The 12,030-nt window shown below is 41.5% G+C and overlaps 1 protein-coding gene across 3 annotated transcripts in view; it reads left to right on the top strand.

Moving 5' to 3' along the window:
• Positions 1 to 5,826: 5,826 nt before the first annotated feature.
• The window catches only part of GUCY1A1 (guanylate cyclase 1 soluble subunit alpha 1), a 40,181-nt gene continuing 33,977 nt past the window's right edge, over positions 5,827 to 12,030 (top strand). For all 3 annotated transcript variants that reach the window (XM_030017202.2, XM_030017221.2, XM_030017212.2), the window contains exon 1: positions 5,827 to 5,968. The gene's annotated coding sequence lies outside the window, so the exon portion shown is untranslated. The remainder of the gene's footprint in view (positions 5,969 to 12,030) is intronic.

Here is a 12,030-nt window from a genome sequence, read left to right as displayed (position 1 = left end):
CAATTATGAAATTTTATCTAATTTAGAAGATCAGAGATTGAAATATTGAATGAGAACTACTGTTATGCACAAGAATAATGCTTATTTTCAATAATGCTAAGACAGCAGATAAAATGAGCACGTCAGATGTGATTGCCAACTTGCTCACAGGGTTTTTTTCTTACATTATTTTAACAGCTGAATTAAGCTGATATTCAGAGACTGTGGAGAAAGGGTGGCATTACAGCAGTGGACTACCATACATGAAAGAAACATTTCTCAAAACTGAGCAGTTTAGAAATAAATATATTTTCTGTGTAACTGACTACAGTATCAGTGAAAGGCTGTTGAATAGCAGGGAAATCAGTTTGGAATGGCTGCATTGTCTCAGCACAAGTTTTCCACCACTGTCTAATATAGTTGTGTCTTTCCTAGTTGCAAGAAGTGCATTGAGCAGATGAATAAACCAATCTTTATATATCAAGAAATAACAAAACTTTTGGTAGAGTTGAATTCCCATACCTACAGGAATCAATTCACTAACCTGAAGATAAAATGTGAAAAAGGCTAAAAATTATTGCAGCATAAATGCACTTGATGGTTGGAGTTTGCTCCCTGCACTCCTAATTCCCTGAGTCCTGTGCTGCCTTTGGGAGCACTCTGCAGCTGCTGTCCTGCCGCCTGCCTGCCTGCCTAGGCTTCCTTTGAATGGAAATCAAGGCGCAATGGAAAAGAATGCATTTGCAGAGCTCGTCCAAGACAAAGTCAGGGTGTCATTGGGGCATGCACCTGGAGCAGGGAGCTGTCAAATTATTCCAGATCACACAGCACAGGCATAGCCAATGTTTAGTAGAAGGTATGACAAAGATTTCATAACAACTCACTTGGGACAGGAAGGATGCCATAACAATTTAAATTAGAGGAGGATGCAAAGAGTTTGCAATTACCCAAGCTGGAACTTGTATTTAAAGTTGAAAGCTTCCTAAACATGACGTCAGAAATGAAACAAATTTATCCTCTGGCCAAGTATCACTGCTTCCTTGTCTACAAAGGGGTATTATTACTTGATCAGTACAAACAAGCATTACACCCATCTTCCAACTGAAAATAAGAATGTTGGGCAAGAAAGCAAATCCAACGGGCAGGAAGATGTTCCCACGGGAAGTCTGACTACCTGTAACTTCCAATGAAGATGAAGGCTGAGAATCCTATTTATCTGTTGCTGCTGTTAGAACCTTTGTGATATTTCTGTCACTCTCCGTGGTAAATCACCATAAGAACTTCTCAAAATTGTCTTTCTGTACAAGATACAGACATATTGTCAGGAGACACACAGTAAATCTAGCCTGCCCCTCAGGAAACAGCAGTTTACCAAGAAAACTTGCAACAGCAATGAAAATCCTTTTGCTCCTCAGAAATCTCGTGTTCAGGACAGCTTGCTTGCATGTGTATGAAGTCTAAGAAAGAATGGGGAACCTGTGCTTTTATTCATTCATTGAAACAAAATCCTTCTTCAAGGCAGACTTGAAACTCTGCACAAAACTTTCTTTGGTGAAAACATAGACATTACTCCTGATAAATGCTCAGATCTGACTGACCAAAGATGAGTAAGAATATGACATGTACTATTTGAAAAGGAGTCTTTCAGTGGAAAAGGGCAAAGGAAAAACATATTAATATTGGTAACCTTTTGAAATGTGGTATATTTCCAAGCAGCAAGACACATGTTCCCGAGGAAGGTAATTATGAACTTTAAGGATAAGTAATTTCTAACTGAGATGATTTAACAGTGTCCAGAAAGGGACAAATTGAGGTACATGAGGATAAATCACTGAAACCTTCTCTGATTCTGATATAATCTTAATAAGTCCAGTAGACGTCTTCAAGCACATCAGTGGTAGTATGTTTTCCACAGTGTTTTCAACTCCCTATAGCAAGAACAAGTGAAGCAATAAAAGAATACTAACCAGGTGGCAGAGGTATCCAAAACCCACAGTTAATCTCAGTTCAGATGCATTTTAAATAGTGCAAAATTAAATTAACTCTTCAGTTTGCAGCACACCTTTTGGCACTTAGATTGATCTTAGAAGGCTCTTAAAAAGACACAGTGTATGATACAGGTTTTTTTTAGGTTTTCATATTCTCATCTGCCTTCAGGAATAATTGTCATTTCTTGCTCTGTAAAACCTAATTTGATTACTAGTGCCATGGATCAGGTGACTGTCACCTTTCTGTGTCATGTGCACCTCCTCTGCACTGGAATGAAAAGCTAATGTGTTCCTCATGTGAGTCTCCAATAAATGTCATTGAATGGCAATACTGAGAACGTATCATTATGGAGTGGAATAGAAATTAAAATTACAAACAAGAAACATTATGCAAAACAAAATCAAAGCTACAAAGCCCAGCATTATAGTTAAGGCAAGAATTAAGTTTGCCCATGCCTTGAAAAAAGACGCACAGCATAGCTGCATCACTCCTGGGTTCAATAATCCACAAATTAGAGGTGAACGGAGCCAGGGAGTCCATGAGGACTCTGGCTGACCAGATTCAATTCAAAAGCTGAAAACCTGAATCAGTGTAGTACTACACCTAAATGGACTACTAACTGGAGCACTGCACAGTTGCAACAACGCTATTTCTAGTGTCAGTGATAAATGCAAATAATATCATTTGGGCTGCAATAAACATTATACAGCCTGCATTAGGAAAAGCACAGCAAACAGGTGGAGGGAGGCAATGCTTCCCTTCTACTCAGCACTGGTTAAACACATCTGGAGCGCTGGGTCTAGGTCTGGGTTCCCCAGTTCAAGAGAGATATGGACTTACTGCAGCGAGTCCAGCAAAAGGCTGCTAAGATGATTAAGCGACAGCAGCACCTGACATATGAGGAGAGGTGGAGACAGCTGTGACTGTTCAGCCTAGAGAAGAGGAGGCTCGGGGAGATCTTAGCCACGTGTATAAATATCTGATGGCAGAGAAAAAGAATAGGGAGCTGGGCTTTTCTCAGTGGTGTCCGTGAAAAGACAGGAGGCTGTGGGCAGAAACCGAAATACAGGAAATCCCATTTAAACACTGGAAAAAACTTTTTTGCTGTGAGGGTTGTCAAACACTGCAACACGTTGTCTGCAGAGGTTACGGAGTCCTCATCCTTACAGGTATTAAAAACCTGCCTGGACACTGCCCTGAAAGATGTGCTGTAGTTGACCCTGCTTTGAGCCGCAGGTTTGGACTAGCTGAAGCCCAGAGGTGCCCTCCAACCTCAGTCTTTCTGCAGTTCTGTGATCTGCCAGCATCTCCAGCCCCACAGTGCTGGTGCCTGAAGCCATCAAGGCTGAGCCATCAGCTGCTCAGCACCACAGCTCTGGGCTGCAGCTTTCTGTATTTTCAGAAATTTCAGTTGCCACGGGGGAGATGATAAATTTGAGAGGTGCTTCTTTGAAGACATCTGATTTTGAGAACTTGATTTAAATACAGCAGATGCCAGTAAATGGCAGTTGAGGAGTGCTAATTATGCTCTGAATGATGATGCCCTTATATTTGATTATACATATATCTTAGCATCATTACACATAATATAATCTTTCTATTTTATTGGTCAAAAAGAAACCTTTAATTTAAAGAAGAAACTGAAGAAAATGTAGCCATTTTTATGTGTGACATAAGTGTTTCTTGATGGAAACATGTTATCTTTCTGGTATTTATAAGATCTTATGGAAGAAATTTATCTAATCTGATTTTGTTTAGAGAACTAACTTTTCAATGGCTAAAGTAAAATGCATAGTGCCTTATATTAATATTTCAATTAGTATAATTTGAAATATTCTTTTCTTCTTCCAAATACTCACTGCAAAGATCTTACTCATAAGCATTTTCTTTGTTTTTTATTTGGTGCAAGTTTGCAAGTCATTACTAGTACGCACGTAGCGATTGATGTGATAAGGACCAACAGTGGCTTTTCTGGAACTCTGGGAGACTTTTGGGTGCTGACGATCCAGTTACTCACCAAATGTCCAAATTCACCTTTGTTGCCTAGCATTAATTTGTCACACTGGGCACAGCAGGTTTACGCTGCAGGGATCATCAAATCTAAATTAGCACAGCGCATCCTGGAACAGGCATTCTCTGTGCAACAGAAGCTCTTACTCCTTTTTGGTACAGAAACTTGATAATGGAATTCATTTATATCAGTTGCTCAGAAGCTGGTTCTGCTTTTTTTTTTTTTTTTTTTTACAGAAAAAGCTGGTTCCCTGAGGCAAGAAAAGTGAGACTAAACAGAACAGCAAGAGTTAGGGTAGTTTGCAGGTGATGGCAAACATTAGCAAGACTGCATCTTGCCTTGAGACTAATCTTTGTTTCTGAAGGCAAGAGACTGCATCAATACATTATCTATTAATACAGTAGTTTTATGAGGTACACAATGTCTTAGACTATTTAGCACTCAATTAGGCTTCACATTGCTTGTCAATAACTTCAGAAATGGCAACAAAATGGGCTTTGGCAGATTATTTTCAGCTGACTAACCGGTGGTTGAAGGAATTCATCAGTTCTTTAGCTGACAGGTTTGTCTTCTTTTAACACTGCAGGGAGGGAGGCATGGAGTGAAGCAGATATATTTATTAAATGGTTTTTCAGTTCTGACAGTCAAGGAGGCAACAAAACATACGTGCCTTGAGCTTTGATACCCTCTCTTGTGCAAAGCTGGTCTGTTCAAAACCACTTGGAGATGTGCTGCTTTTGGTTTGGTTGATTTTGACTCTCTATTCCGCTCTAGCTTGTTAAGCTACAACGGTGAGCTACAAGACCTTCCTTTTCTTGCCATGTAGGTATGGTGCTCTTCCAAACTCATGCTTCAGCTTAAAACAGCTCTTTTTCTGGGTGAAATATTCTGTGTGCTTCCATGTGACTTGATAAGGCAACTAGTCCTACTGTGAGGTCATTCACTGTTATTTGTCCAAGTCCAACTATTTCTGACCCTGGGCTTCCCAAAAACCATCCAATGTTTTCGCAGTGAAAATACTATGAATACGCTATGGTATCTGTGTAGATTTAAGAACCATTGAGCTGTCGTTCTGTTTCGATGGTGGCGTGCAAGAATTAAGAGTATGATTTCAGACCTGGGCAACTCTGCAAAAAAGTGTTTTATGAATTCGTGTTCTAAATCGAACTTGGGTCTCCGATATTCCAAAGCTGTTTGAATGGTTTCTGTTTTCTGTGCTTATTTGGAATGGTATTGTTTCCCTTCTGTCATCGCTTAGCTATCCGTTTCAAGAGCCGCACTCCAAAGCTACGGTAAAAACGTACATATTCTAGATTGCACAGAGCATCACCGGCAACAAGTAAATCAAAGGCGTGGTAGAAACCGTGCACATCAAACAAACACGGTAGCCCACGATTTTCGAACTGAGGAGTATTTGGAAGGCTACTTGTGCGGAAAAGACATCATCGGTAACCCGAACGTCTTGCCACCCCTGGTGACACCGGTTCCGACCCGCGCGGAAGCCGACTCTGCACAAGCTGACGCTTCCCGAAATCTGAATTCCTGCGGTGCTGCACGGAGCCGGGGAAACACGCACCCTCGGCGCGGCAGCGGGGGGCAGCGGGCCCCCCCACGCCCTCTCCGAGGCCCAGCTGAAGCCCCGCGCCACCAGCGAACGCCGCGCCCGGGGCTCGCCGCGCCACCGGCGCTCGGCGGGGCGCGGCCAGCGGCGGACGGGCCGCGCAGCCGGGGCGGCAGCGGGGGGCAGCGCGCCTCCCCCCGGGCCGCCGCCACCGCCCATCGCCGCGGCCCGGGGCCGCCCGCCCCGGCCCTGATTGGGCCGGCGGGGAGGCCCCTCCCGCCGGGCCCCCGCCCGCCCGCCCGGGCGGCCCCGCCGCCGCGCCGCGCCCGCTCCCCAAATACACCTTTGCGGCGCCGGGGATCGGCAGCGGCGCCTTGCCTAGAGCCCCTCCGCGGGGCTGCGCGGCCGCGGGCAGCCCCCGCGCCATGGTGAGTGAGCGGCGGCCGGGGCGCGGAGCGGAGCGGCGAGGCGCGGCGGGGACCCTGGACAGCGCTGGGACGGGGCGCCCGGCCGTGCCCGCGGGGAGCGGGGCGCTCCGGCCAGGGCCGGGGCCGGGGCCGGGGCCGGGATCGGGGTCGGGGCCGGGGTCGGGGCCGGGGCGCGTCTCTCGCCCGGCCGTGCGGTGTGGGGCTGAGCCCCGGGATCGGGGGGGGGGGGGATGCGGGGGGCGCGGGAGGCCCGCTCCCCTCAGCACCCCCAGCCCCGTTCGCACCGTGCCCCGGCCAAATACGGTCTTGAGCGAAAGGTGCAGCGACTGGGGGCTGGAAGCAACCAGGGAGCATGCTGAGGTCTTCAGCCACAAGGGGTACTCGGGCGGCCTTTGTGCATTGTGAGGCTTTCTAAGAATTTGCTAACTGCTAGTGCCCGTCGAGCTAATTAAACCCATTCAGACTAGTTTTACTGCATTATACTTCGCTAAGGTTTCTTATCTGGTTTGCAGAGTAATTCACATCATTGCACTTCATCAGTTAGACACGAACCTGATACTTAATCACATACTTGATGCTCCAACAATAACTTCAGTTTTGCATTTGTTATTTCAGTCTATTTTCTAGGAAGAATAAATGAAACCCCAAACTGTGGTGTATTCATTATGATGGGCATTTTACTTTTTCAGTCGGTTTTCTTAGCTCCACTATTCTTTCTATTTTTTTCAAGACTTCAGGCTTATAATTCCTTTTCTGAGTGGTGATTGTTTCTGTGCCTAAAGTTCAGAGACTATTACTAGCCTAGGCGTAGTAGTCCCTTTATAAAATCATCTCTATGTATAAACATGAGACACTTGAAAAGTTTTTATCTCATATGTAAAGCAGTACTTTATACACCTTATGTACTCCCTCAGGCTTGATCTAACGCTGCTCCTAAAATGGCTCTATTTTCAGAGCTGGTCACTTATTGTGTGTATGTAGTGAGATGGCTTTCTAAGTTCGAAGGATGAATTAACAGGAAAAAAGTCCTAAGCAAGGATGCAGTATTACTAAAAATGAGTATTATGGTGAAATGAACTGTTTGTAATGCTGTGTTTGGGCTATGCACTTTCACTGAGCTACAGGTTACACTATGCTGCACACAGGTTGGTCTAAAGAGACATGGAAAGACATTTGATAGTTGAAATACTAGTAGAAAAAAAGAAATTTTTATTCACTCAGATTTTCCACTGTGAAGTCTCAGAATACGGAGTTACAGAAAAATGTAACAGAGCGATTTTTCATAACAAGTGTAAGAGTTTAATTATCTTTCTATGAATAGAACAAAGTGTTTTACTTATTTGGAAATCGTCTAATCTTACAGTTTTTCCTAAGACAAAACTCCCAATGGAGCCACTCCCTTTTCTTGTAGTTACGATTAAGATGATTTGTTTCCAAACTGCAGAAAGTAGGTGCAAGGAAGCATACGCTTCACATAAATGGGTCTACTGCTTTTCTAGGGTTAGGAACAAAACATGGTGACAGCCTATGCTGGAAAGAGATTCCAGTAACAGACTATTTTACATAATTAATCAGAGAAGTTAAGCAATTTATGCAACCAGAGAATGCGTGCAAATATGTTGTTACAAATGAAAGCACGGGAAGTTCTCTTTGTTGTAGAGAAGTTTCTTGCTTGGATTGTGTTGCTCTGGGGCACTACATATGGCCATACATTCTGCAGCTCTGATGACTATTCTCTTTGCCTTGCCAATAGCAAGAACCTTAAATGAACTAGATGATTGTAAGGAAGCATGAGGAATACTGTAACGGTGATAGAAAAGATTTCATGTTCCACATTCTCAGAAGAGAAGAGCAATTGCTGAAATCATGCTGATCTAAAGCAGGCAGGAAAAGTAAGGAAGGAGAAAGAAGGAAATCACATCTTCAGATCTCTTCGTTGTATTTTTTTCCATGGAATTATGCAGCTTGCAGCTATTATGAGTCATGACCTTGCAAGATCATGAGGAAACATTGGAGGAGAAAGTAAGGAATTTAGTTCTACAGTGGGTTTTTTACCCTTTTTTGACTATCAATAAAATGGCTCACCATCCCCTCTCCCACCGGTTCACTTGCTAAGTATTCACTTAAATTATTCAATTAAGTTTTTGATGAACTGTTAAAAATGAGAAGTCAAGGTTAGTCTTTAATGCCATGTCCATAAAAGTAAGTACTAAAGTCTTGTATATTAGTCTTATTCTGATTAATGCTTTCTTTAAAAAAATCTGTCTTTAACCATTCCATTACAGTCTGTTTCAAAACAGATCCCATAGTGAAATCAAAACATAAGTAAGAGTTTATAATAAAATATAATACTCAAAACAGCAGCAGCAGTCAAAATCTGGTTATGTCAAGTAGTAAAAGGTAAAATATCACAGCCATTATGAAGATAAATGCCATCCATCTGTTTGAAATTCTAAAAAAATACCGAGACTCAAAATAAGCAATCCAAGAAGTCAGGGTAGAGTTTGTAGCAAATACAGTTATATTCCTTTTAACTGAAATGAGCTGTTAAAGCAAAGATGTTTTAAATTTATATCTTACTTAAAAAAAAATAATCAAGCACCTCAGTAATCTAAGGAAACAGACACAACATTCTAAATTATCCACAAGGAAATATGTATTAGAAGGTACTGGCCGTATTTTGTATGTACTCTGTAGACAAGCAGCAAGTTTCCTTTTTTTATATGAACTTATTTGTTTAAGAAAAGTTCAGTATAGGTAAAAGGAAGTGTTTTTAAATAGTTATTGGAAACTACAGGACATGTTTTAAGGAATTTGGGGGTAATGATATTTAAAAATCATTGTATTTCAGCTTGCACATTTTATTAGCAAATGAAAATTGAACTGTGGAGAGCTGCCATTAATTAGAGTTTCTTTGCTGGAGTTCCTTGCACATTTTGCACTATTTGTTTTTTAAAGATCCTTTTTGTCTGCATTTGTTAGAATTCATGGCATTTATTTAGATGCTTAGTGTTGCAATTAAGGTTTTTAGCACTTGAAATTTAAATTAAGCCAAATCTCACATTTGACATTACTTTGAATATTCTTTTCAGCATATTTTCAGCATCTGAGATATGGCTTTAATACGTATGATATATATTCAGCAAGTCTTGTATGACTAGTTGTACCAGAAGTAGAGATTCAAGTTTATCATTTAACAGATATTATATTTTTAAGTCAGTGTTCAGGGCATAAGTCTTTGTTCAAGAAAGCAACACTGTTCAGGACATAATATTAATATCTATTTAATTTTAAAATTCCAGTAGGATTTAAGCATGTGCATAAATGGGCTAGGGCTTCTAGCTAGGGCATAAGCAATGGATTTTTTTTTGTAATAAAGGCAGCAAAATTTGCTAAAGACAGCAGGTTTTAATAAGGTTTTTGCTTGTAGATCCACTTGCTATGAAACAATTGAAAAGACCATGTTAATATCTCTAATGAAGCCTTTTACTTGTAACACAGGTATTGATTGCTACTCATTTTGGTAACGTGCTGTTCTTCCAGTTTTTTGGTTGTCCTACTGAGGTGATGCCACTCTGAGGTCAGTTTCCTTGACATTTTGGCTCCTCATTTATGGCCTGTAGCTCATACACAATGCTTATTTATTTTTGTAGATGCGGAGTCTGGAGCAAGCTGACATCTACTCCCTTTTCGTAGGAGTGCAGGTTTCACTGCTGTCAGTTACTCTGCTGCTTCATAACCTAAGTCAGAGCAAATACATTCTCTAGGGATTAATTTTACTTCAACATAGAGAGACCTCACCGAGTCCTGTTCATTGCTTCAGACCCCAAGTAAATTTGAGCTTTAGGGCTTCCACAAGCCTTCAGCCTTTGGGAGAATTTCACCCTATCAGAGCATAGTCTTTTCTGATACTCACTTCCACTTATTTTTCATTCATATTTCCTATTATGTGATAGTTTTGTTCAGTGGAATCAATGCCCTTGCTGAGAATATTACTGCTTTCACATTTAACTGCGGAGTATTTTAACTAACATTCTCATTTGATTGAAATGCCCGCTTCCATAGTTCAGACCCCTCCCTGCTACTTTTAGGCACCCTCCCTGCTCCTTGAACTTGGCAGTATTGTGGTACCCATTATTCTTGATTTTACTGCTCTGACTCCTTAATTTAGTTCCTTTGAGTTACTTAAAGCCAACTTTTGAATTGATTTGCTTCTTGCATATTCATACTAGAAGTAGCTGTTCCAAGAGAATGGTGCCCTGCTAGCAGAAGTATTCAAACAAGTCACCTCCTCATGCAAGTCAGTACCAGTAGGCTAATTTCTTACAGGCAGCACACTAAGCCTAGACAATAACCAAGCTGTGACCTTATGTATTATTTCTGAGAGGGTACTTCTTTCACAAGACCCCCTGTCTGTACCTCCTATGCATATGTATCTGCCTGAATGTGAATGAAATGCTGTACTGTCCTTGCTTGAGTGCCAAGGCCACATTTTCTCTGCTCTAGGGCAAGGGGAAAAATGCCCAAAGACTTGTATCCCAGCTTGGGGCTGTGGGGCACAGAGCTGTCTGAAACCCTCTCTTGGGACTGTTTGGCTATGCCTTGCACTTTACGCATGGCTATGCCCATTGATTGTTTCAGCTAAGTCCATATGGAAAATAGGTCAGCCATGTAGTGGCTCAGGAAGAGAGCTTTAATTGTGTGGGTTATAATCTAGAAAGCAGGGTGTGTGCATCATCATGGAGGAGGCTGGAACCAGTTCCAAAGATTTTATCAAGCATTGTGGAATCTAGCCCTTAGACAGCTATTTGTATTAAGAGAGTTGCAGGGAATATCCCATGCAAGTCATCCAATTGTTTCAGTGTGAGTAAAAATTTCTTACTGTAAGGCAATGTGCTAAAATCCTTTGATTTCTCCTCCACAAATGGAAATTGAAAGAAACATACATTTATGAAGTGAACCTCTTCCTCAGCCCTATTCTAAGGTATTCAGAACAAAAAAGTATCACTCTTTTGGGGAAAATATATATTGTGTGAATCCTCCTGGTGTAATTCTAGAATGTCATCAATTCCAGAGGGTGGAGTAAAACTTACAGTTTCTGTAATGCTACATACAGTAGTTGCTGCTAAACTCTCCACTTTCAATGAATAATAGCACAGTTATTTTTGAGATCCCAGAAACAGGTTACTCTATGGTATATTAGACGAGAGTTTGGTGAGTCCCTTTCTAATGCTGACCAAGGTAAACGTGTGTTTAATTTCATTTTAACCTTGCATTTCGCTTGGCACTTGATACTGATGGAGACTGACAAAAGTTGTTCAGGGAGAGCTGATTTCCCTCCTCGGCAAATACAGAAACTCTTCACACATGAAAGAGCATTAGTAAAAGGCTGACTACAATGGAGGAACACCTCAGCAAGATTTCCAGTTTGTTGCCTGGAAAAATTGGGACTTTGCATTTGCTCATAATTATTTCTATGATTTGAAAACACAAGACAATATACCCAGTTGCTGTCTTCTGGTTAATAGGGAGGGGTGTCTGCTTATATTAATAGCTGTGTGGCTCCCTAGTCCTGACTGCAGGCACCCTGGAGCCTAAAATACTCATTGCAGTTCCTGTTTTAAATAGCACTGCTAAAAATGGCAAAATTTCCATGTCTTTGGAGAAAGCATGCATCAATCTAAATTTACTTTTTTTTCTTTTTGCCAAAATTGTCTTCATAGTTGTGTATTTGCACTGGCAAGCTGAGAGTGCAAAACCACTCTCCTCATGTTGAGAAAAATATTTGGTGGATTGATAGACTGTTCAAATCTTGGTGAAAATATACCCATTAGTCCATTGAATTCACAAAGCATGTTTAGAGGTAGGAATTTACAATTTCCACATGGGAAGAATGGTGTGAAAGGAAGGATAGTCATGTGGCTTAAGAAGCTTAGCAAGGCTTTTGGTCAATGTGGAACTGATTTTTTTTTTGTCTCAAAAACTTCAGGAAATCATGACAGGAATAATTACGATTAATTTTAGATTGAATTAAATGCTTATTTTGATGCAGTTAAAGTTAA

This window comes from Aquila chrysaetos, chromosome 1, assembly GCF_900496995.4.
Source record: "Aquila chrysaetos chrysaetos chromosome 1, bAquChr1.4, whole genome shotgun sequence".
Lineage (NCBI taxonomy): Eukaryota > Metazoa > Chordata > Aves > Accipitriformes > Accipitridae > Aquila > Aquila chrysaetos.
Note: the sequence above shows the minus strand (reverse complement) of the source record. Positions and strands in the feature narration are given on the sequence as shown.